Raw genomic sequence first — 20,843 nt, 5'->3', positions numbered from 1 at the left:
ACATAATAGGGAAAGAGAGGAAGAGGGAGGGAGGAAGGGAGGGACAGAGAGAGGGAGGGAGAGGTTGTTGTTATTGTTGTTGTTGTTTTATTTCTTCTTTTCTTTTTTTTCTTATTTGTTGTTGTTGTGGTGGTAGTGGTAGTGGTAGTGGTAGTGGTAGTGGTAGTGGTAGTGGTAGTGGTAGTGGTGGTGGTGGTGGTGGTGGTGGTGGTGGTGGTGGTGGTGGTGGTGGTAGTGGTAGTGGTAGTGGTAGTGGTAGTGGTAGTGGTAGTGGTAGTGGTTTAATTTCTTCTCTTCTTGTTTGTTATTGTTGTGGTAGTCGTAGTCGTGGTTGTAGTCGTGATTGTAGTAGTAGTACTAGTAGTAGTAATAGTAGTTTTCTTGTTTATAGTAGTAGTAGTAGTTTTTCTTTTCTTGTTTATTGTTATTTAATTTTCTTATTTGTTGTTTTTGTAATAGTAGTAGTAGTAGTAGTTTTTTCTTCTTTTCTTATTGCCGTAGTAGTAGTAGTAGTAGTAGTAGCAGTAGCAGTAGCAGTAGCAGTAGCAGTAGCAGTAGCAGTAGCAGTAGCAGTAGCAGTAGCAGTAGCAGTAGCAGTAGCAGTAGCAGTAGCAGTAGCAGTAGCAGTAGCAGTAGCAGTAGCAGTAGCAGTAGCAGTAGCAGTAGCAGTAGCAGTAGCAGTAGCAGTAGCAGTAGCAGTTGTTGTTGTTGTTGTTGTTATTTTTTCTTCTTTTCTTGTTTATTGTAGTGGTAGTGGTAGTGATTTGTTGTTGTGGTAGTCATAGTCGTAGTCGTAGTTGTTATAGTCATGGTGGTAGTGGTGGTGGTGGTAGTAGTAGTAGTAGTAGTAGTAGTAGTAGTAGTAGTAGTAGTAGTAGTAGTAGTAGTAGTAGTAGTAGTAGTAGTAGTAGTAGTAGTAGTAGTAGTAGTAGTAGTAGTAGTAGTAGTAGTAGTAGTAGTAGTAGTAGTAGTAGTAGTAGTAGTAGTAGTAGTAGTAGTAGTAGTAGTAGTAGTAGTAGTAGTAGTAGTAGTAGTAGTAGTAGTAGTAGTAGTAGTAGTAGTAGTAGTAGTAGTAGTAGTAGTAGTAGTAGTAGTAGTAGTTTTCTTGTTTGTTGTTGTAGTAGTAGTAGTTTTTTTTTTCTTCTTGTTTATTGTTGTTTAGTTTTCTTGTTTGTTGTTGTTGTAGTAGTAGTGGTAGTAGTAGTAGTTTTTTCTTCTTTTCTTGTTTGTAGTGATAGTGCTAGAGAGAGAGAGATGTTCTGTTAAAGGAAATTAGTAGTAGAGAGAGAGAGAGATGTTTTGTTAAAGGAAATGAGAAAGGGAGAGGAAGAGAAAAAGGAAGAAGGAACAAGAGAGAGGGAAAAAACATACAACATAATAAAGAAAGAGAAAGAGAGAGAGAGATGGAAGGAGAGAAGAGAATGAATTGATAAAAAACAAAGAGGGAGTGGTGGCAAGGTCCGGTAAGGTCTGGTGCAATACCACGAGACAGGAAATACTCCGACATATGTTAATTTGCGGGTGGGTGGATACCTTACATATGTTAATTTTGCTACGTTACAAGAGAAGAAATCCCTTCTCAAACAATTTAAGAAAGAAAAAAAGAATGATAACAAAAACAAATTGTTTGTCGTAACGTAGACAAAATGGAAAATGATGAAGGTCGTGATGTTCAAGATCGCGAGGCATACCTTAATCAGTGTGTCCCATGTCCTTGCGCTCAATGCAAGCTGGCAACAAGACAAAAATGTCGATTGTCTATAAAACACGTACAATGCTTCCGCGAGTTTCAATTTGAGATAATTGATTAGGCAATCTCATATTTTGAGCAAACGGTAAGGAAAGTGTATATCAATCATGCATTGTATTCGCAAGCTAATTGAATACCATATACCAAAACATTGGGTGTGGCTGGAAAATTTTCTATCCAGGGAGGTGACGTCTCGTCCCAAGGAGGAGTGCACCCTTTGTGGCCAATTAGAAGAGTTCATGGGCGTGCAATAGATGGAGTGCCTGAGCCAATCCACCACTTGGAAGGTACTACCCAATCTATACCATCAATACCAGAGGAGACAGGCAGCCTTCTAGACTTACCTACAATCTTGGAGCTTGAGATGGAGGCAATGATCGATGCATTGATGCCCATGGATGTCGAGACTTCTGATCCGCTTAGAGAGGAAGCATCCATACCATTATATGATGAGTGCCGAGTATCTCTCCTGAAGACACTACTTGCACTCCTAATTGTGCAAGCAAAATACGGGTGGAGTGATGGGAGTATGACCGAGTTGTTCAGGTACCTTGTACGTATGCTTTGTTGATTTCTTTTTGGCACTATTATTAAAAATATTTGTGCTTTTTAGGTGTTTTATGATTTTTTTCAAGTTACTGAAGTATCACATATTACCACTTGTAAATACCATGCCTGAGTCTCATGATGATACACGACATGTTTTACGAAAGCTTGGCATGGACTACAATAGTGTCCATGCATGTATCAACGATTGCATGCTGTTTCAAGGAGAATATGAGACTATGGAGACATGTCCAAAGTGTGGTGCTCACACGTATCGACAGGACTTGCAAGGGCAAACCATCCCTCAAAAAGTTCTTTGACACTTTTCGCTTATCCCCCACATAAACGACATGTTTCGTACATCCGACATGGCGAGCTTGACAACATGGTATGCGCAGGTCCACAGATGGAGTTCAACGAATATCAATGGATTCATGCGCATGGAGCCACATTGACTCTACCTTCCCAGGCTTTACTCGAGAGCCAAGGAATCTTCAACTTGGTCTTGTTATGGATGGAGTGAACCCATTCGGTCTGTGCTCAACTTCTTACAGTGTGTGGCCTATAGTCCTTGTCAACTACAATATCCTTCCATGGCTTTCTACGAAGAAAGGACATCTCATCTTTAGCTTACTCGTTCCCAACTGCTACAAAGTCAAAAATATGGACGTGTATCTTCGTTCATTAGTTGATGAGCTTAAGATTTTGTGGGAGGAGGGGGTTACTGTGCAAGATATGAGCAAGCGCAATGGTTGACGGTCCGCCAATATTTGAGCCATTTTCATATGGACCATGCATGACTTTCCGGGATTCATAGAGTGCTCAGGTAAGTAGGCTTCCGTTCTCGTTGGTAATATCTATAATAGCTTGTTCAAGTTTGTATTTACTAGATAGAGGTGTTGGGACAGGTCTGGTTACCTCAGGTTATCATGCATGTCCATTGTGTGGGCCACAGTTAGACTCTCGAAGGTCATGAACCATGAAGAAGATGGTATATCAAGGACACGTTGCCTTCTTGCCAGAGGGTTATGAACTCAGGGAAGGTTTTCTTGGGTGACCTCTAGCACGTATGAATGCCCAAAACTAGTACAAGCTGAAAATGGTCCACACGGAGTCACATCTAAAGAGAATGCGACGGTTCTCAATTTTCTATGAGTTTCCATATCGGCCCCACTTACAGATCAACCACTTGTTGGATCCCATGCATATTTTCAAGAACGTGGGCAGCTTGCTATGGAACCACATCACAGGAAAGAGAGACACTATAGGGGCACGAATGGATTTGAAGGAGGTAGGCAAGATGGAGGCGCTTTGGCCACAATCGAGTGTTGATGGTCGCTTGCAGCTACCTCGTGCTCCTTGGGTTTTTTCCACTAAAGAAGAGCGCATTATGAGGCAAATAGTCAAGTCTATCCACACTCCAATGGGTATGATGCATTCTCTCAGGTCTGCGTTTTCTAAAGACGACCAATTATCAAGGCTAAAATCTCATGATTAGCATACGAATGGATTGTAAGTGACCTGCGTATTTTGCTATTTGGAGTATAGTCGTTGTTCATAATGCTTTCTCATTTGTGGTAGTTTGTATTACCGATCGCGATCGTAGGATATCTTACTCCAAAAATATGCAGGGCAATTTACAGGTTGTCGAATTTAGTGCAATGGATCTCATAGAAGGAGATTAAGACGTCCTCTATTGAATCCGCAAGGCAGGGAAGAGTGGAGAGGGTCTATCTCTTTGAGAAATACTTGCCTACCAGCATGCTCACGATACAAATCTACCTTCTTGTGCATCTTGTAGATGAAGTGGAGATTGCTAGACCTGTCCATACGCGATGGATGTTCTTCTTAGAGCGCTTCATGAAAACCTTGAAAGACTTTGTGCGACAACAAGCTCGGCCAGAAGGTAGCATGGATGAAGGTTGGTTGGTGTCTGAGAGATGCTAGTGTATATTTCACAATGGCTACCAACGGTGGATTCAGACAACAGTATGCTATGGTCACTGAAGGATGATGATAGACTGACCGAAGATGTGGTGGTTGGAAATGGGGTAGAAAAAAGAATGGATGCTGCAATGGAGGAGAAAGTGAATCGCTTTTGTATGTTGCACCATGCCTCTATAGTGACGTGGCTTGCTAGGTACCAGCAAGCTAGGAAAGATCGAGAGGAAGAGCGATTTGAATTTCGACATAGTACGCGTCATCATCCAATACCATATCTCGATGTCATGGAGGAGATGCCGCGGTTTATGTCAATGTGATGGTTGCATGGAGCTTTGACCGCAACGTCTCGTGAAGGGCGAAGGTCTCAACCGAGGAGTGGGAATTCTCGAGGGGATGTAGTCCAAAGGTGATGACGTGTTTAGGGTTTGTTGTATTTATATTTTATATGCGACAACTAATTGAGTGTTTCAATGTACAATACAAAATATATAGTGCAGCAGCGTGGTCGCACGGACGTCATTTTCGCGTGGAGCGTATTGACAAAATGCACTCAACAATAGATTGTGGTATCATGGCAAGGTTCGAGCAAGAGAGTCAACGACGAGCAAGGGATCTAAACATGGTTATAGATGAGATGGAGAATTTTGGGAACTTGCAAAGTATTGTCGCGGTGGATTACTGTAGCTTCTCCATGATCCTATTCGATGTACAGTGGTTCGAAGTTGTACTTGAAGGAGCTGGAGCAATAGTTCAATGAGGGGTATGCCTTTGACTGTTGCTCCAAATCCTTCAAGTACAACTTTGTTTGGATCCGTTGCTCCAGTTCCCAAAATCCCCCATCTCATCTATAATCGTGTTTGGAACCGTGTTTATTCAAATGCCACTGAAAGAATAAAGAATGAAGTGACAATGATGGGCGCTCACCACCTATAGTGTACATGTGTGCAAGTACTATCAATGTAGTAATACATGGGTGGCACATGTGCCTTTACCCAAAAATAGAAGGTATATCTATAGATAAGTTTTTTTTTCATCATTGAATCTTAAGAAATGATGTGCATTGATTTTTTCTATGAGAGAAATATTATCTAAATCTTCATCATCATCACTTTGACTTACGTTCCATTATTTTGATGAGAATGTTGAGTGAAATGAATCGGCTTAAACGGACTTTGTGTCCTCTTTATCAAATAATTCACCATATAAAAGATCTATTGCATACTCAAAATCATAGTCAAAGAAATAAGAACTAGCTTCATCAGGGTCGTAATTACTTGGATCATCAAGAGAGGAGTATGAAACTTCACTAAAGATGTCCAAATGATATGAGCATTTATAAGAGAAAGATGAATGATTGTGTTCTACATCATGAGACCATTTGAACTCATTTTTTTACCATTTAGTATTAGATTCTAAAGGTTGATAATGAGAGTCATATTCTTCATAGAGATCATCATAGAAATCTAAAAGGGATTCATTTGACAAATAATGATGGATGCTGATTTTCTACTTTGAGTATTGTTGATTAGTTTGACCTTTTCCCTTTTTGGGGACATTTGTTTGCAAATGTGACTAGGATCACCATAAATGTAGCATTAAATGTTTTTTTATTATTTTTATATATGCTTTGAGAATTTATTGTGTAGTGCTTTTGGTTTCTTTGATGTCTTCTTGAAGAATGATAATATCTATCTTACTTGGATAGATAGAACTGATGTTTTTAATTGCCATAATTTCGATGTAGTTAAGGCTTTGTAGAGAGCTTCTCAAGCTTCCATAACTTCATCAAGCCCGCAACAAGCTCTCCAAGAAGTAGCTCAAAAAGAAAGTAACTTGGTTTAATTGTGATGCAATCATTGCTTTGATCTAAGGATGTATAGAAGTCCAACATTTGTGTAAAACACCAACAAAACCATGAGTCATGGCTTTGAGAATATCCAACCTAATTGATGTAGGTTATTCAGAACTTTATGTCCAACATAGGCATGCATTTCATCAGAAGACTTACCATCAATTTACTAAATTGGAATCCAACTTTGACTTGGTCATCCATTTTGTCAAGTTTGATCGTAGAGTCATTATCTCAATCATGATCATATGTAATGTAGTTGGCATTGAGAGAAGCGTGCATGTTATGTTACAATTTTGAGATATTGAGATGAGAATTCAAAATATATTTAGTATCATCATTTTCTATTCTATGTTGGTTGATGGGCACAAAACTACCATCAATGATGTTGTCAATGTCTTCATCTAAAGAGCATGTATTACAATATAGCATGTTTTTTGCATTTTGATCCATTGGATACCATGCTACAATATAAGAACCAAATTCTTGTGCTAGGGATTCACCTACAACATGAGAATTCTATTTATTGTTAATAGATCTCTAGATGTCATATTTGTTTGCATAATCTCTATCAATTTTGAGGGGCATAGACCAAAGTAGTCCATATTCTATTATACTTGCATTTTTTATCACAACTCTATCAATTTTATCAAATGCTTATATATACTATTCATCTATCCAATTATTAAAGAACATGAGCATCTCTAGATATTCATCTATTTGTTGAGTCATGGTATTTGGATGCCTATTACCAAGATGAAATGCAATGACTTTTCCCATACAATCGGTCTACATAGATCAAGGCCTTGCTACATTATCATTGTTGACTGATTAGGATCTTACATTGTCTAAAGTTGAAAGAGAAACTTCTTCCACTATTTGAGGAACATAGATGTGTTGAATACTTTAGAGGATTATATCCATTTCATTTTCTTCAACTTCCTTCCCTTTGATTGAGTTTTGAATGAAAAAATATACATCCAAAGAACCTCTCCTTGGATACAATCCTCCAAACCATTCAACACATCTATGTTCCTTAGAAAATTGCAAACCTTGAGGTTGTTTGATGGGAATGAGTTTCTCTTTCATCTTCTGATGATGAAAAGTTCATAATTTAACCAAGTCCCAAACAATAATGATAATGAAGTAGGACCTTCATCTATATAGGCACATTGTATGGGAAAAGTCATTGCAGTTCTTCTTGGGAATTGGCATTTGAAACCCAACTCAACAAATATATAAATATTTGGAGATGTTTGTGTCCTTTAATAATTGGATAAATGAATAGTCTATATAAGATTTTGATGACATTGGCATATTTGTGGTAAAAAAGCAAGTAGAAATAGAAGATAGACTACTTTGGACTATGCCCCTTAAAATTGCTCAAGATGATGCAAAAAAATATGATATCTAGAGATATATTAACAATAAATAGAATTCTCATCTTATGGGTGAATTCCTAGCATAAGACTCTAGTTCCCATACTCTAGCATGGTATTTATGAATCAAAATGCAAAAAACATGCTATATGATAATACATCCTCTTCAGATGAAGATAATGACAACATCATTGATGAAAGTTTTGTGCCTATCAACTCACACATAACAAAAAATGATGATAATGAATATTTTTAAAAATCTCATCTCACTATCTCAAAATCGCAACATGACATGCATGCTTCTCTCAATGCCAACTATAGAAAAATATAATCATGACTTTAATAGAGACTTAAAGATCAAACCTAACAAAATGGGTGTCCTAGTCAACGTTGGAATTTTTCCAATTTGGTCAATTGATAGTAAATCTCTTGATGGAATCAAAATGCTAATCTACATTATGTATGCCTATGTTAGACAAAAACATCTAGATAAGTCTATAGAAAATAGACTAGATATTTTTAGTGTCATGACTCGTGGTTTTATTGGTGATTAATGCCAATGGTAGACTTCTATACATCCTTCGACAAAGCAATGATTGTATCACAATCGAATCGAATTACTCTCTTTTTTGAGTTACTTCTTGGAGATCTTGTTGGTAACAAACTTTATGAAGTTGTGGAAGCTTGAGAAGATTTTTTCAAAGCAAGGCTTTTTGTTCCAAGGAAGCATAAACAATACCTTATTTATATAAGAGATCTCCTATATGAAGGAATGATGCACATGATAACATGCATTTTTAGACATACCACATTACTTTTTGTTTGGTGGAAAGAAAACTAGCCTTTCTTTGTTATAGAGTTGGTAGATGCATCTACATGACAACTCAACCTTCCAACAAAGCGAAAGAAGATCAAATAGAAATATAGCTTCAATATGCAATGAAAAAATTCCAAAAAATGATAGATCATCTAAAGGAAACCCTCAAATAAGTTAGATTTGAATATCCTTTGCCCTTCCAAGAGAAAATGAAAAATTTTGTTATTGCTCTTCCTCTCAAAGATAATTCCATTCCAACAAAAGTGATGAATAAAGGAATGAGGAAAGATGATTTAGAGCTTTGCAAAAAAGAAATTCAAGAACTCCTACAAAAGGTCTTGATAGAAAGAACAAAGTCCCCTTGGTTCTATCACGTGTTCTATGTCAATGAGAATTTAGAACATAAGTGAGGTAGAAAAAAATTGATGATAAATTATAAACCTTTAAACAAACATCTAGCTAGCCATGGACATCCCATACCAATTAAAGATCTTTGATCAAGAGGCTTCACAAGGTCAACATTTTTAGCAAATTTGATCTTAGATCAGGATTTTGATAGCTTCCTATTAAGGATTTTGACAAGTTCAAGATAGCTTTTTATGCTCCACATGGCAATTTCCATTGTAACATCACTTCCACTATTATCTACCTATTGGAGAAAATCTCATCATTTACATTGATGCATTAGACATCGGATGCGGTTCAATACTCAATGGATACACATCATATTCAAGGAAAATCTTAGCCATGGTAAAGGCTATCAAGGCCTTTCATATCTTTATTGAATTTATCCCTTTTATTGTTTTCATTGACTTACAAGATGTATGGGGATATCTCACAAAAAAGGTACCAACAATAAAAGACTAAGATGATCTTTATTATTTGATGAACTTGATGTAACTTTTGAACTTGTTCTAGGAAAAGACAATATTCTAGAGTCAATCTACGTTCCTATAGGTCTAACTTAGCACCCACTTAAAATATCCTTGCATATCTTTTCCTCTACTCATGAATTGTGATACAACTCATACTACACTATTGTAAAAATTATTCCTCCCTTGTAACTTATATAGAGAGTTTCAAGCTCTGAGTGCTAACATACAAGCATCAACTAATCAAGCAAGCAAGTTGTTGTATTCTCTCTCTCATTGCTCTTGTGATTGTTCACTCTCTTGTGCTCTTTCTGCATACTCACCCGCTCTACTATGTGACATTATGGGGTGATTTTTTGGGGTAAAATCACCAAGTTGTGCAATTTTAAGAATATTTTGTATATGCTAAAAAATTTTCCTCCCTAAAATTATATCATAATATATTCATTTGGGGTACAGTAACTAAACAAGTATCACCATAACCTAATGCAAACCACAATAGAGATTGAAAATATGATTGATAAGCCACACTTTTCAACCTTACAAGGCCTTGTGTAGAGGCCATGAGAGGTGGGATTGACACCAAAAGATAAACCTTCTTGACATTTGGATATGAGTTTTTTGGACCCTTTTAGATTCAATTTTTGGAAGGGACTGTTTTCATACCCCATAAGCTTTAAAGATTAGGACTCAAAATTAATGGGAGTCATTCCTTTGTGCTTGGGAAGAAAAGCAAGATAGAAACCTCATTTAATGATGAAGGGGTCTTTCCATACATGCATAAATGTATATAAATTACACAAGCACACATATAACCCACCATCACATACAAAAAATTTTGTTTTCTAGACACACCTTCACATATCATGGATTACTAAGTATGCCTAAAAGCATGCCTAACTGGGCACATAGTTGGAAAAGATCACCTAAGAAAGCTTGCCAAAAAACATATATGTCCAAGAGAGGTACCTCGATAGATCACACCCTATATCTACTATAAGAAGAAACTATTCCAAGAGAGGTATGCCTACCTTGTAGATGATAGGTCAGGAGCCATCATCATGAATGACGAGGGGAGGAGGGTGATGGCTCGCATGCGAGAGTTGTGCCAACAAGTTTTTTGGCACAACGTCTTGGATCATTGGAAGAACATACTGGAGGGGAGCAAGGACTACATAGTAGCATCCTTGCATGAGGAGTTTTCGGTACCAGCCACAATAGATAGGTTTTCTATGGGCTGGATGATGGAGTGCATGCGTGCATACATGTCACACAGACGATCGCGCAAGGCACTCAAGAGTGGGGCTTCAAAGCCCGAGTGGCTAGACGCGGATGACTGGCATCGACTCAAGGAGGAGGCTATAGATTCTCTAGGATGTTGGAGATAGCAGCGCGAGGTGGTGAGGGCACAATTAGAGGCCGGAGTGGTCCATCATCTTGGGAGTGGCGGCCACAAGACATATCTGGAGGACTTTGTAAGTTTTTCTTTTGTTTTGCTTGCTTATTTTTTTGCAATATCCTTTATATTGACAATTGTGTTTCTAATAGTTGTATTTTGTTTTCTTTGCAGCACTCCATTACAAATCGTGATCCCACCTGCTCGATATGCAAAGAGGCACAATCTCACTGCATTGATCGATCGATTGTATGGACGCGGTGGCCCTTGAGTCACTCGTCTTTATTGTCTGTAGTTACTATGTTTAATTAGAATGCATTATTGTATGGTGGACTAATGTGTAGTTGTTTCTTTTTTTGCAGAGTCCGTTTGATGCTCCTTTGTGGCGGGATGAGGTTTCGGATGGCGAGGATCTATAGCTCGTCCTTGGATCCTTGGAGCTCACATAACCTTATTTTTTGGTCACGTGATCTGTGTAGACATTTTCTATATAGTAGTAGTATCTTGCCATGATTGTACCGGTCGCTTTCATTATGCGATCATGTATTTATTTCATGTATCAGTGTTATGATTTAAGTACACTTTGCCTTTATTTACACGAGCATTATACACATTATTGAAACTATTTTGTATGGACCAAATAAAGCACATAGCCACAAATTTTTTCCATGTTATCGTCACTATTAGCGTCGCAAATTTACTGCACGCATCGCTATTAGCATTGCAAAATGCATCACAAAGCGTCGTTATAAGCATTGTTATTTGCGTTGGTATCAACGTCGCAAATGCGACGCTGATACTGATGCAAATAGTGATGCTGATAACAATGCTAATACTGATTGTTCTATGGCGTTGCTAATAACAATACTTTTTGCGACGACAGGGGCAAATTTCTTTATGAACATTTTTGCCACTTTTAACGTTGGTATAAGGCCTATATCTTGTAGTGAAATAGACTGTTAAAGAACAATAGGTTTATCAGTGGCAATGTTCTTTCTACTAGGGTATGGATAAACCTTCAATAATACCCTATTGATGATAGAAAGCTATGTACTTCCTTTGGAGTACATGGCGACTATGACCTTGATCTTTTTAGGGTCAATTGCGATCCCTAGTGAACTAACCACATGGCCTAACAATAGCCCATAAGGCACCCCAAAGACATACTTTCGTGGGTTAAGAGCTATGAAAAATTGTCTGCAACGCTCAAAACACTTCAACAAAATAAGCAATTGTCTTTCTCTTATGGTGGCTGCCCCCAAGTCATTAATAAATACTTTAAAATCCTTCAGGGAAATGTCACCAAAAGTCTTATCAGCTGTTCTTTGCCACAAACCAGGTGCATTGCAGCTTGTCTTGCTTAGTAATTGCCATTTGGTTATACCCCGAAAAGCAATCCATGAATGAATATATTTCCCTACTCGCTAGTTGGTCCAAAATTTGGTCAATAAACGGCAATGGATAGTAGTATTTAATAGTTTGCTTATTCAGCTCTCTAAAGTCTATGCAAATCCGGATTTGATTATTTTTCTTCTTCCTCATCACAATTGGTGAACACCATTCAGTATGCTGAACAGGGAAGATCAAACCCACTTTTTGCAACTTATGTAGCTCCTCGAATAGCTCGTCCCTTAGTTCAAAAGGCATGTGCTTACTTATTGATGTACGGGCCAATTTCCTTCCTTTAGAGGAATGGTATACATAGTCAGGCTGGGAGGAATGCCTCTAAGTTTGTCATAACTCCAAGTAAAGATGTCGCGGAACTCTTGAATTAAGGACACATAGTCCTCTCTTTCTTTCGAATTAAGCATGGATCCTAATTTGATTGGCCGTGAATTGTTTGGCATACCAAGGTCCAACCCAATTACATCCGTGTCTCTTATGCGATCTTGAGGCTTTATTGGCTCATTCAAAGTTATCTGATAAACGTCCTCTATAATGGATCCTTCTTTAGATCCATTGCTCGATGACATCTCACTACCAGATGGATCATCTATTGTTTCTAGTTCAATAGATGATAAAGGAGCTCTCTCACTCTGAGGGGACTCAGGGTAAGCATACACTATTACATGATTGGCACCTCTACCTATAATCACTCAACCAGTGGGTATATTGATTTGACAGACTATTCGTAAAATCCATGGTATGTCTAGACTTTCCACAAATATCGCGTTTGACATTTGGACTATTCCTCGGAAAATGTTGGCCACCACACCACTTACAACCGAATCTTGAGGGGGACACCCTCTTTAGGGCATTGACTCCCTATCAAATTTTGTTGCTTCTTAAGGAAATTGACATCAAAAGCTGTTTGTCTATACTATTTGGTAATCATGTCAGTGTAGTGCTTCATCATATCCTTAACTTCACCAAGGACATTTGAGGCACTTGACTCATAGCCGCGATCGTCTATTTGTCGTCTTATCGGTCTAATCACTTGATTGGGAATCAACCGCTGACTTATTGGGACAACATTTGGGTTTGTTGTTTAGCCTCCACCATTCAGTGGGGCCATCTGACTAGCCATAGGTATAGTCACACTGGGAGGACTTGGTAACATAGGCAAATTTGGCATGATACTCCCTCTTCCATTTGCATTTGAAATGGGGTCCCCTTGACTCCCATTGGTCAGTGCCAAATTATTTCCATTCCAATTTACCCTTTTTGCATAAGTTGCTTGCAAGTTCGATTCTACTCCTTCTGCTTGGGTAATAGCAGTATCAATGTTAGCCAAAGCAACACTACTAAGCTACACCTGGATGTTGAAATCTAATCCATGTAGGAAATATTGCAAATATGTAGCCGGTGGAATGGGAATATAAGTATCAAGTTTGTGAAGAACTTGCTTTAGTTTCTTGGCATAGACCTAGACATTCTCATTTGGCTCCTAGCATGTTACATTCAAGACACACAACCATTACTATCTACCCCTCTCAGAGGCAAACTCTCTATGGAAGGCCGTGAAGAATTGGTCAATATGCTAGTTATAGTTCCGGCTTCTAGACCGTGATACCATACTACTGCCCTTCCTTTTATTGTCATGTTGAAGAACATCATTAAGTGTCCTTCATCTTGGATTTGATAGTTGAATATGAGTTTTTGAAACTCATTAATATGGAGTTCTCCATCTTGTTTTGCTAACCCATTGAAGATGGGTAAAGGGGCTCCCAATGCCGGTAAATTCGGTGTCACTGCTGGAATTGCAATGGGTTGTGCCATAGCTACAATCGGACTGATAATAGGACTTTGTGTAGATAAAACTACACCCCCACTTGAAGTGGGTTGATTGATTAGAAGAGGGGAAGTAGAGGACTTTGCACTCAAAGGGCTGCTTGTGGCACTTGGGTTATTAAAACCACTACCACTTATGCGTATCGGGCTGCTCCTTGAGGAGAATAACGCCTTAGAATCTCAGCCCGCTGTCTAGCCCTCTCAGCACGTTCCTCTTTTTGTATTTCAGAGTGACGGTTCTTGTTAGAGGATATAAACTGACTATTTGGTCCCTAGAGACCCTAGATTCGGAACCACAACTTATTGGCGGCTCCCGGCAAACGCACCACCTATCGGGACCTAAAATGGACCCGGCACTGGCTCTCTAGCACTAGCCGCACCTCTAAGATACAGAAGACACCCCGCACGACCTTGTGGTTAGGAGCATCTAAGGCTCACACTACACTAAACTCTAATATTGATTTTGCATTTGTAATAGGACACAATCCAACATTTGTATCAGTTGGGACTAAAACACCGTGGCCTCACTGCAGCTCTCCTACATCTCGGGGATTGACCCCAAGATGCACTGCTTTGACGTAAAGATCAAGCGTAAAGCTCCACTCTTTGATTTATTAACGATCCAGGAGTTGATGTTTCCTCACCGAACTTATCCCAAGGAACCGCTTGTCTAATCTACGGCAAGGACTTCCTCACACTCTCAGCCTTGTGGTCAATATTCAGCATACAGGTGCTACGCATCTAGGATTTTATACCATGTGGCATGCACAATGCAAGAGTGGATGCTTATTGTACACAAACATTTTATTCTAAAAGAAATCAGCAAAGTGGAGTGAAAAACTAGCCCTTCAATGATTTTCAGTCTATGCATTGTTGCTGCGTTGCTAGAGACTAGCATTGAGTTTCCTCGTGTAGCTTTAGACTTAAATGATTAATCGCCCTATATGTCGTGCATAACCAAAAGATCAGACTTTACTTCATTTTCCGCACTTAAATGCTTCCACAACCTTTTTTTCCCTACCGCTTATGTGTTGCATCGTTGCATAGGTGTAGGGTGTTGTTTTTTTTTGGTCATTTTCAATGTATAAAGCAATAAAAACACACTAAAACATACAAAAAAGGGTGAGCTGAGGCTATACCTCATGCCTCAACCTTGCCAAACATGCATACACATTATCCATATTTTTTCTTAATTTTTAAAGCAAAAAAACTTATTTTTTCTCCCTTTTTCAATATTTTTCATATTTATTTATCAAGAAAATAGAGTATTTACTGGTTTTTTTGGTTTTTTTAAAATTATTAAAACTTAGAATCACTCATTTCCCACATTTCATCCCTCATGCATCATTTTAATCAAACTCGAAATGACAAAAAATCCAATTTTCTTTGTAAAATGCGTGTTTTTTCGGGTTTTAATTTTTTTTCAGCATTATGGCGTTATGTATTCTATTTTTTCTGACGTAGAATCATCAAACATACAACAAACAACATTCGTATGCATTTTCATCCAATATGAACATCATTTGGCCAACCAAACCTAAAAAAGAAGCATTTTTTCCTTATAAAATAGAGTTATCGGGTTTTTTTATGGTTGAGGGTTTCTAAAACTGGATTTGGGACAGCAAAAAAGTCCACCATTAATGCTCAGCCCATCTCCAATCATCCATCTCCAGCTCCAAGTCAACTCGAAAGTGATTTGGTAGTACCACGATCGAATAAGCATTCACCACTCGGGCTTCATCTCCCTTCACATGCAGGAATTGCCCCTTGCAGGAGAGAGAAATACTAGATTCATAGCAGACCATTTGGGTAGCCATTGGAGGAGCAGAGGGCGGTGATATGGAGTGGAGAAATAATGTAGATCCCTGATACAATTGGTGGGGGGTTGTTCTTCAGCCCCACCCCTCATTTTTTCATGGAGGAGGGGAGTATGGCTGCCATTTTGCTGCGTGATGCCAAAAACGAATGGCCCCCACGAAACCAATTTTTTCTCCTATTGTCTTGTCACCTTGTAATCTCATAGTACGAGATCTTGTCTAGTACTGTATTGTATCTTGTTCATCCCCATTGAGGGAGATCTTGTAATTCTAATATCTTGTATCCATACCTACAGTCTCAGGTTGTGGGATCCTTCATATCTTATCGAGTCCTATTGTCTATACCTACAGTCCTGGGTTGTGGTATTTTTCATATCTTGTTAAGTTATCATTATACCTTGTGCCCCTACGTGGGATTATCTTGTAATCAAAATTCTTGTAGCAAATCTTGCATCTAGTCTAGTCTCTCAAGCATAGTCTAATGCTCCATAACAGTTTGGCAAGACTACTTTCTACCCCTACTGAGCACCATGGAGGTGACCCTTGAAAGAATCGTGGCCTCCCTTCAAAACCTCCAATAACAAATTCAAGTTTTGAATGAACAATAAGCACAACTTCAAATAAAACACCCTATGCAACTAGGCCCTGCACTTCAACAGATGCAAGACCAGATCTGAGACTTGCAAAACAACAGAGGAAGTGATCAGATGATTCCATGATCAACCCCCAACAAGAGAACCCAAGATTAGTATGCCAGCGAAGTTTGATGGTGATTGTTCGAAGTTCAAGGGATTCTTGCAACAAGTAGAGTTCTATATCCACATGCAATTGGATAGGTATCTAGATGATGCTTCCAAGGTGGGATTCATTGGGACTTTGCTTTGTGGTCAAGCTTTATCATGGTTCACCCCAATCTTGGAAAAGGATATGCCAGTACTTCATAACCATGAGGCATTTCTTTGTGAGATCACTTCCATATTTGGAGATGCAAACATTGGTCAAGTAGCACAAACAAAACTTTGAAAGCTACGACAAGGTAAATCACCTTGCCTCTGCTTATGCATCTAAATTTAGGCAATTATTTTGTGATCTCACTGGTCATGAGGTGTACTTTATCAACCAATTCAGATGGGGTCTTTGAGATGGCATCAAGAACCTCATGCTCACTATGCTTGAGGCGAAAACACTCAACAATTATATCATGCAAGCCATCCAGTGTGATAATAGATTGTTCAAGAGGAAGCGAGAAAAGCGAAAGGAATTAAGGCCTTGCCAATGGAACCTAGCCCCAATTAGAGACCCAATCAGAGAAGAAACTAAGACCAAATCAATGCAAATAGATAACAGTAAATTCTAGCCCTTGACCGCACAAGATTAGCAAAGATGAAGAGAGAATCATCTATGCCTATAATGTGGAAACCCTAGACACATTGCCCTCAATTGCTCAAATAAGAGGGAAAGATCCCCAAGAGTTGCTACAACTACCCTCAAGCAGGAAAATAAGGATGTCCCATTGTGAATGAGATCGCACAACGGGACCTTGATATAAGAAAGGGTCTCTTGATTCTAGCCACATCCATGGAAACTTTCGTTGTCACAATCCAGATGATCCTGCTGAGAAAGATCCTTTCCCTTAAAGCCTTGGTTGACTTTGAGGCCTTTGCATGTTTCATTTATGATCACTTTGTGAATATATACCAGATTTCAGTACTCTAGAAGACCAATCTTGCACCAATTGAAGTCGTGGATGGAAGGCCTCTAGCATTTGGAGATATTACCAAGGAAACCCAACCACTCATGGTAACTCTTGGTGATCCCAAATCTCGTGTATGCTTTAATGTCATATCTAGTCCCACAAATCCAATCATAATTGGGATGCCTTGGCTAAAGGAACACAACTCAGAAATTGATTGGGTTAAGTAAAAGATTACACATTGTGAAAATCAAGGAAGGTTAGTATATCTAGGAGACAAACCCTTTATGCACAGAGCAAGGTAGGAACCGACCTACATGATATATCATATACCAACTCAAGAATCTAGTAAGGATGAGTTAGTCAAGCTACCAATCCAATATCAAGAATTCTAAGATGTTTTTGAAAAAAAATTGTAGATATCTTGCCCGAGAAATTGTGCTATAGAACTCCATGAGGGGGCCCAACCACCTTTTGGACCCATCTACAAGCTATCCCTTGATAAACTAGGTGAACTAGCCCTTTTTCTTAGAGAACAATGCATCAGTATATGCCTTAGGAGCCATCTTGTCCTAGCATGGAGATAATGGTCATATGCATCTAGTGGCATTCCATTTAAGGAAGTTCTCCCCTCCAGAGTTAAACTATGAGATCCATGACAAATAACTCCTTACCATTATAGATGCCTTTGATACTTGGCATCATCACCTAGAGGCCGTGGCCCATAAAGTTATCATCTATACAAATCACAAAAATCTAGAATATTTTATGACAACTTGCATCCTCAATCGAAGACAATCCCATTGGAGTAACTTCTTATCTAGGTTTGACTTTGTCATCATCTATCACCCACGATGCCAATAATGCAATTAAGATGTTTTATCAAGAAGATCCTACTTGGCACCTAAGAAAAGAAGCTTTTGATCAACAACGAGCAACAATACTCAAGCTAGAGCACCTCTAGCTAGCAACCATGTCTAGTTGTCACCAAGACGACCCTAACTTGATCTAGTTAATCCATGAAGCCTTTCTGCATGATGATTTGGCCAACAATGTCAAGAGAAAAAATCAAGAGGGAAAAGGAAATGAAGTTTGTGAGTTTTCAGGAAACTAATGGTTTGTTATACTATGAGGATCTACTTTACATCCCTCTAGGAAAGTCGAGACTGCAAGTACTCAAACACCACCATGACACCCCAACAATAGGACACATTGGAGTTAATAAGACCTTAGAGCTTATTTCAAGAGATTTTTGGTAGCCCTAGATGTGTAAAGAAGTTAAGGAATATATAAAATCGTGTGATACTTGCAACATGGCCAATGTACCTCATCACAAACCACATGGCCTCCTACAACCCTTGCCCATTCTAGTGCGATGTTGGTCTTCTCTGTCCATGGATTTCATAATAGATCTTCCCGAATGAGACAAATATGATTCTATTATTGTTGTGGTAGATAGGTTCACAAAAATGACACATTTCATATCTACCACCAAGACCATCACACGGCAGTTACTACCACTGGACTCTTCCTTGGATACATTTTTAGATTACATGGACTCCCAGATGACATCATGAGTGATCGGGGTCCCCAATTCATATATAGTTTTGGAAGAGCCTTTGCAACCTCCTTGGAGTGCCTAAATTCAAGGTTGCAGAAATGCATAAGGTATGTGTAGCCTGCCAATTTGGAAAACAGGCAAGGAAACCATTTCCTAGACATGTTCAAGAGAGTGAGAAGCCATTGGAATTAATCCACTCTGATGTGTGGACTACTAAAGCTGCATCTCTTGGAGGCTGTCATTATTTTGTCACTTTTATTGATGAATATAGCAGGAAAGTCTGGGTGTATTTTATGAAAAAGAAAAGTGAAGTTTTTGGGCATTTCAAAACTCTTAAAGCTATGGTTGAAAAAGAAACAGGTTTGCAAATAAAATGCCTAAGGTCAACTACCATCAGAATGATTGGTTTGAGCTCTTGTCCTTTGCAGAGTTTGCTTATAATAATAATATCCATGCATCTACCAAGCAAACTCCTTTATTTGCAAACTATGGCTAGCATCCAAGGATGGATATAAATCTCTCCAATCAAGTAAATAACCTTGTTGCCCAAGATAAAGCTTAACACCTAGCAGATATATTTTTTCCAATTAATGTGGAAAAATCCATCGATAAGATTAACTGGGGATTCATTCAGAGCAACTTGCTGAGACTGGGATTTGATAGTAGGGTAGCAAATCTTCCCTTCTTTCTTGTGGAGGGACTCCATGCCTCTATATGAATAAATGGAACTCTCTTTGAGCCATTCCAAGTAATGTGTGGTATGAGGCAAGGCTGCCTTGTGAGCCCGCTTTTATTTGCTATTGCAAAGCATCCTTTGTTTTGCTTGATGGAAAACTGGGCCAATGAAAGGAAGATTTTAGGAATTTGTCACATAGATGATCTACTAATGATGCTTGAGGTGAGGAGGGAAAAGATAGAGAAGGCTTTGACTCTCCTGGGGGTATTTGAGCAAGCTTCTAGCCTTTAGATCAATAGCAGGAAATCATGCATGATTAATGTAAGTGAGGAGGATCTTCTTCAGTTAGGCTGGACTAGAAAAATAACAAATAGGGCGTCGATTATCTTAAAGTATTTGAGGTTTCCCTTGGGGATGGGAGTTCTTGAGGGTGACAAGGCTGATTGGATACTTGATAAGTTAACAAAACAAATTAACAAAACAAATTAACATCTAGAATTCTATTGCATGGCCTCTCCATATATCTTGTAAGGGTAAAGATCTTAAAGGAATTCACTTTATTTACTTTAGGGTACTTTCTCCCATTAATGCATTAGAATAAAGAACTACAAAAAAGTTTGGACTCTCTCATAGTCAGATTTGTATGGGGGAAAATTAGGGAACATCATGTATCTTGTTCCAATAGGTATGGATAGTTTGAAGAAGAGCTAATCAGAGGGTGGTTGGAATCTAATGGAAGTTGGATTGTAAACTGAAGCCATGCACCCAAAACTTCTTCAAAGTGTTTGGAGCAACAAACTCCATGGGTGGAAATGCTATGGAAATTGTTCGTAGCACAAACTAAAGGCATGCACCCAAAACTTCTCAAAAGTGTTGGGAGCAACAAACTCCATGGGTGGAAATGCTAATGGAAATCTTTCATAGCACAAACAAAGGATTTTTTCTACAATGGAGGCTTAAAAGGGAAGAACTAAACACCCATGCTATGATGGAGCTTAAAGCCCACTGACTAATTTCAAGTTTACCCACAGCTTGGAAAAAAGTTCTAGTTAAGGAAGATGTCAAAAGAAACACATCACTGGTTTCTAAAATGGCAAACGTGTTTTGGGATTGGCTGTACAAGTCACCACTGGTAGTAGCTTTAGTAGGAAAGGGAGCATTGGGTTAATATAGCAAATAATCAAGGAGTAAGGTGGCTAAACAAGGCGTAATCAAGTGAGCGCTCTTTGATTCCTATAGACCCACTTGGGGGTTTATTGTAGGGAATTTGGAAAGTTGTTTGGTAAGTGGTTGCTCACGTTTGAAATGGACT

Source organism: Lygodium microphyllum, chromosome 6, assembly GCF_053477565.2.
Source record: "Lygodium microphyllum isolate KBCC chromosome 6, Lygodium_microphyllum_v1.1.10, whole genome shotgun sequence".
In the NCBI taxonomy this organism is placed as follows: Eukaryota; Viridiplantae; Streptophyta; class Polypodiopsida; order Schizaeales; family Lygodiaceae; genus Lygodium; species Lygodium microphyllum.
Note: the sequence above shows the minus strand (reverse complement) of the source record.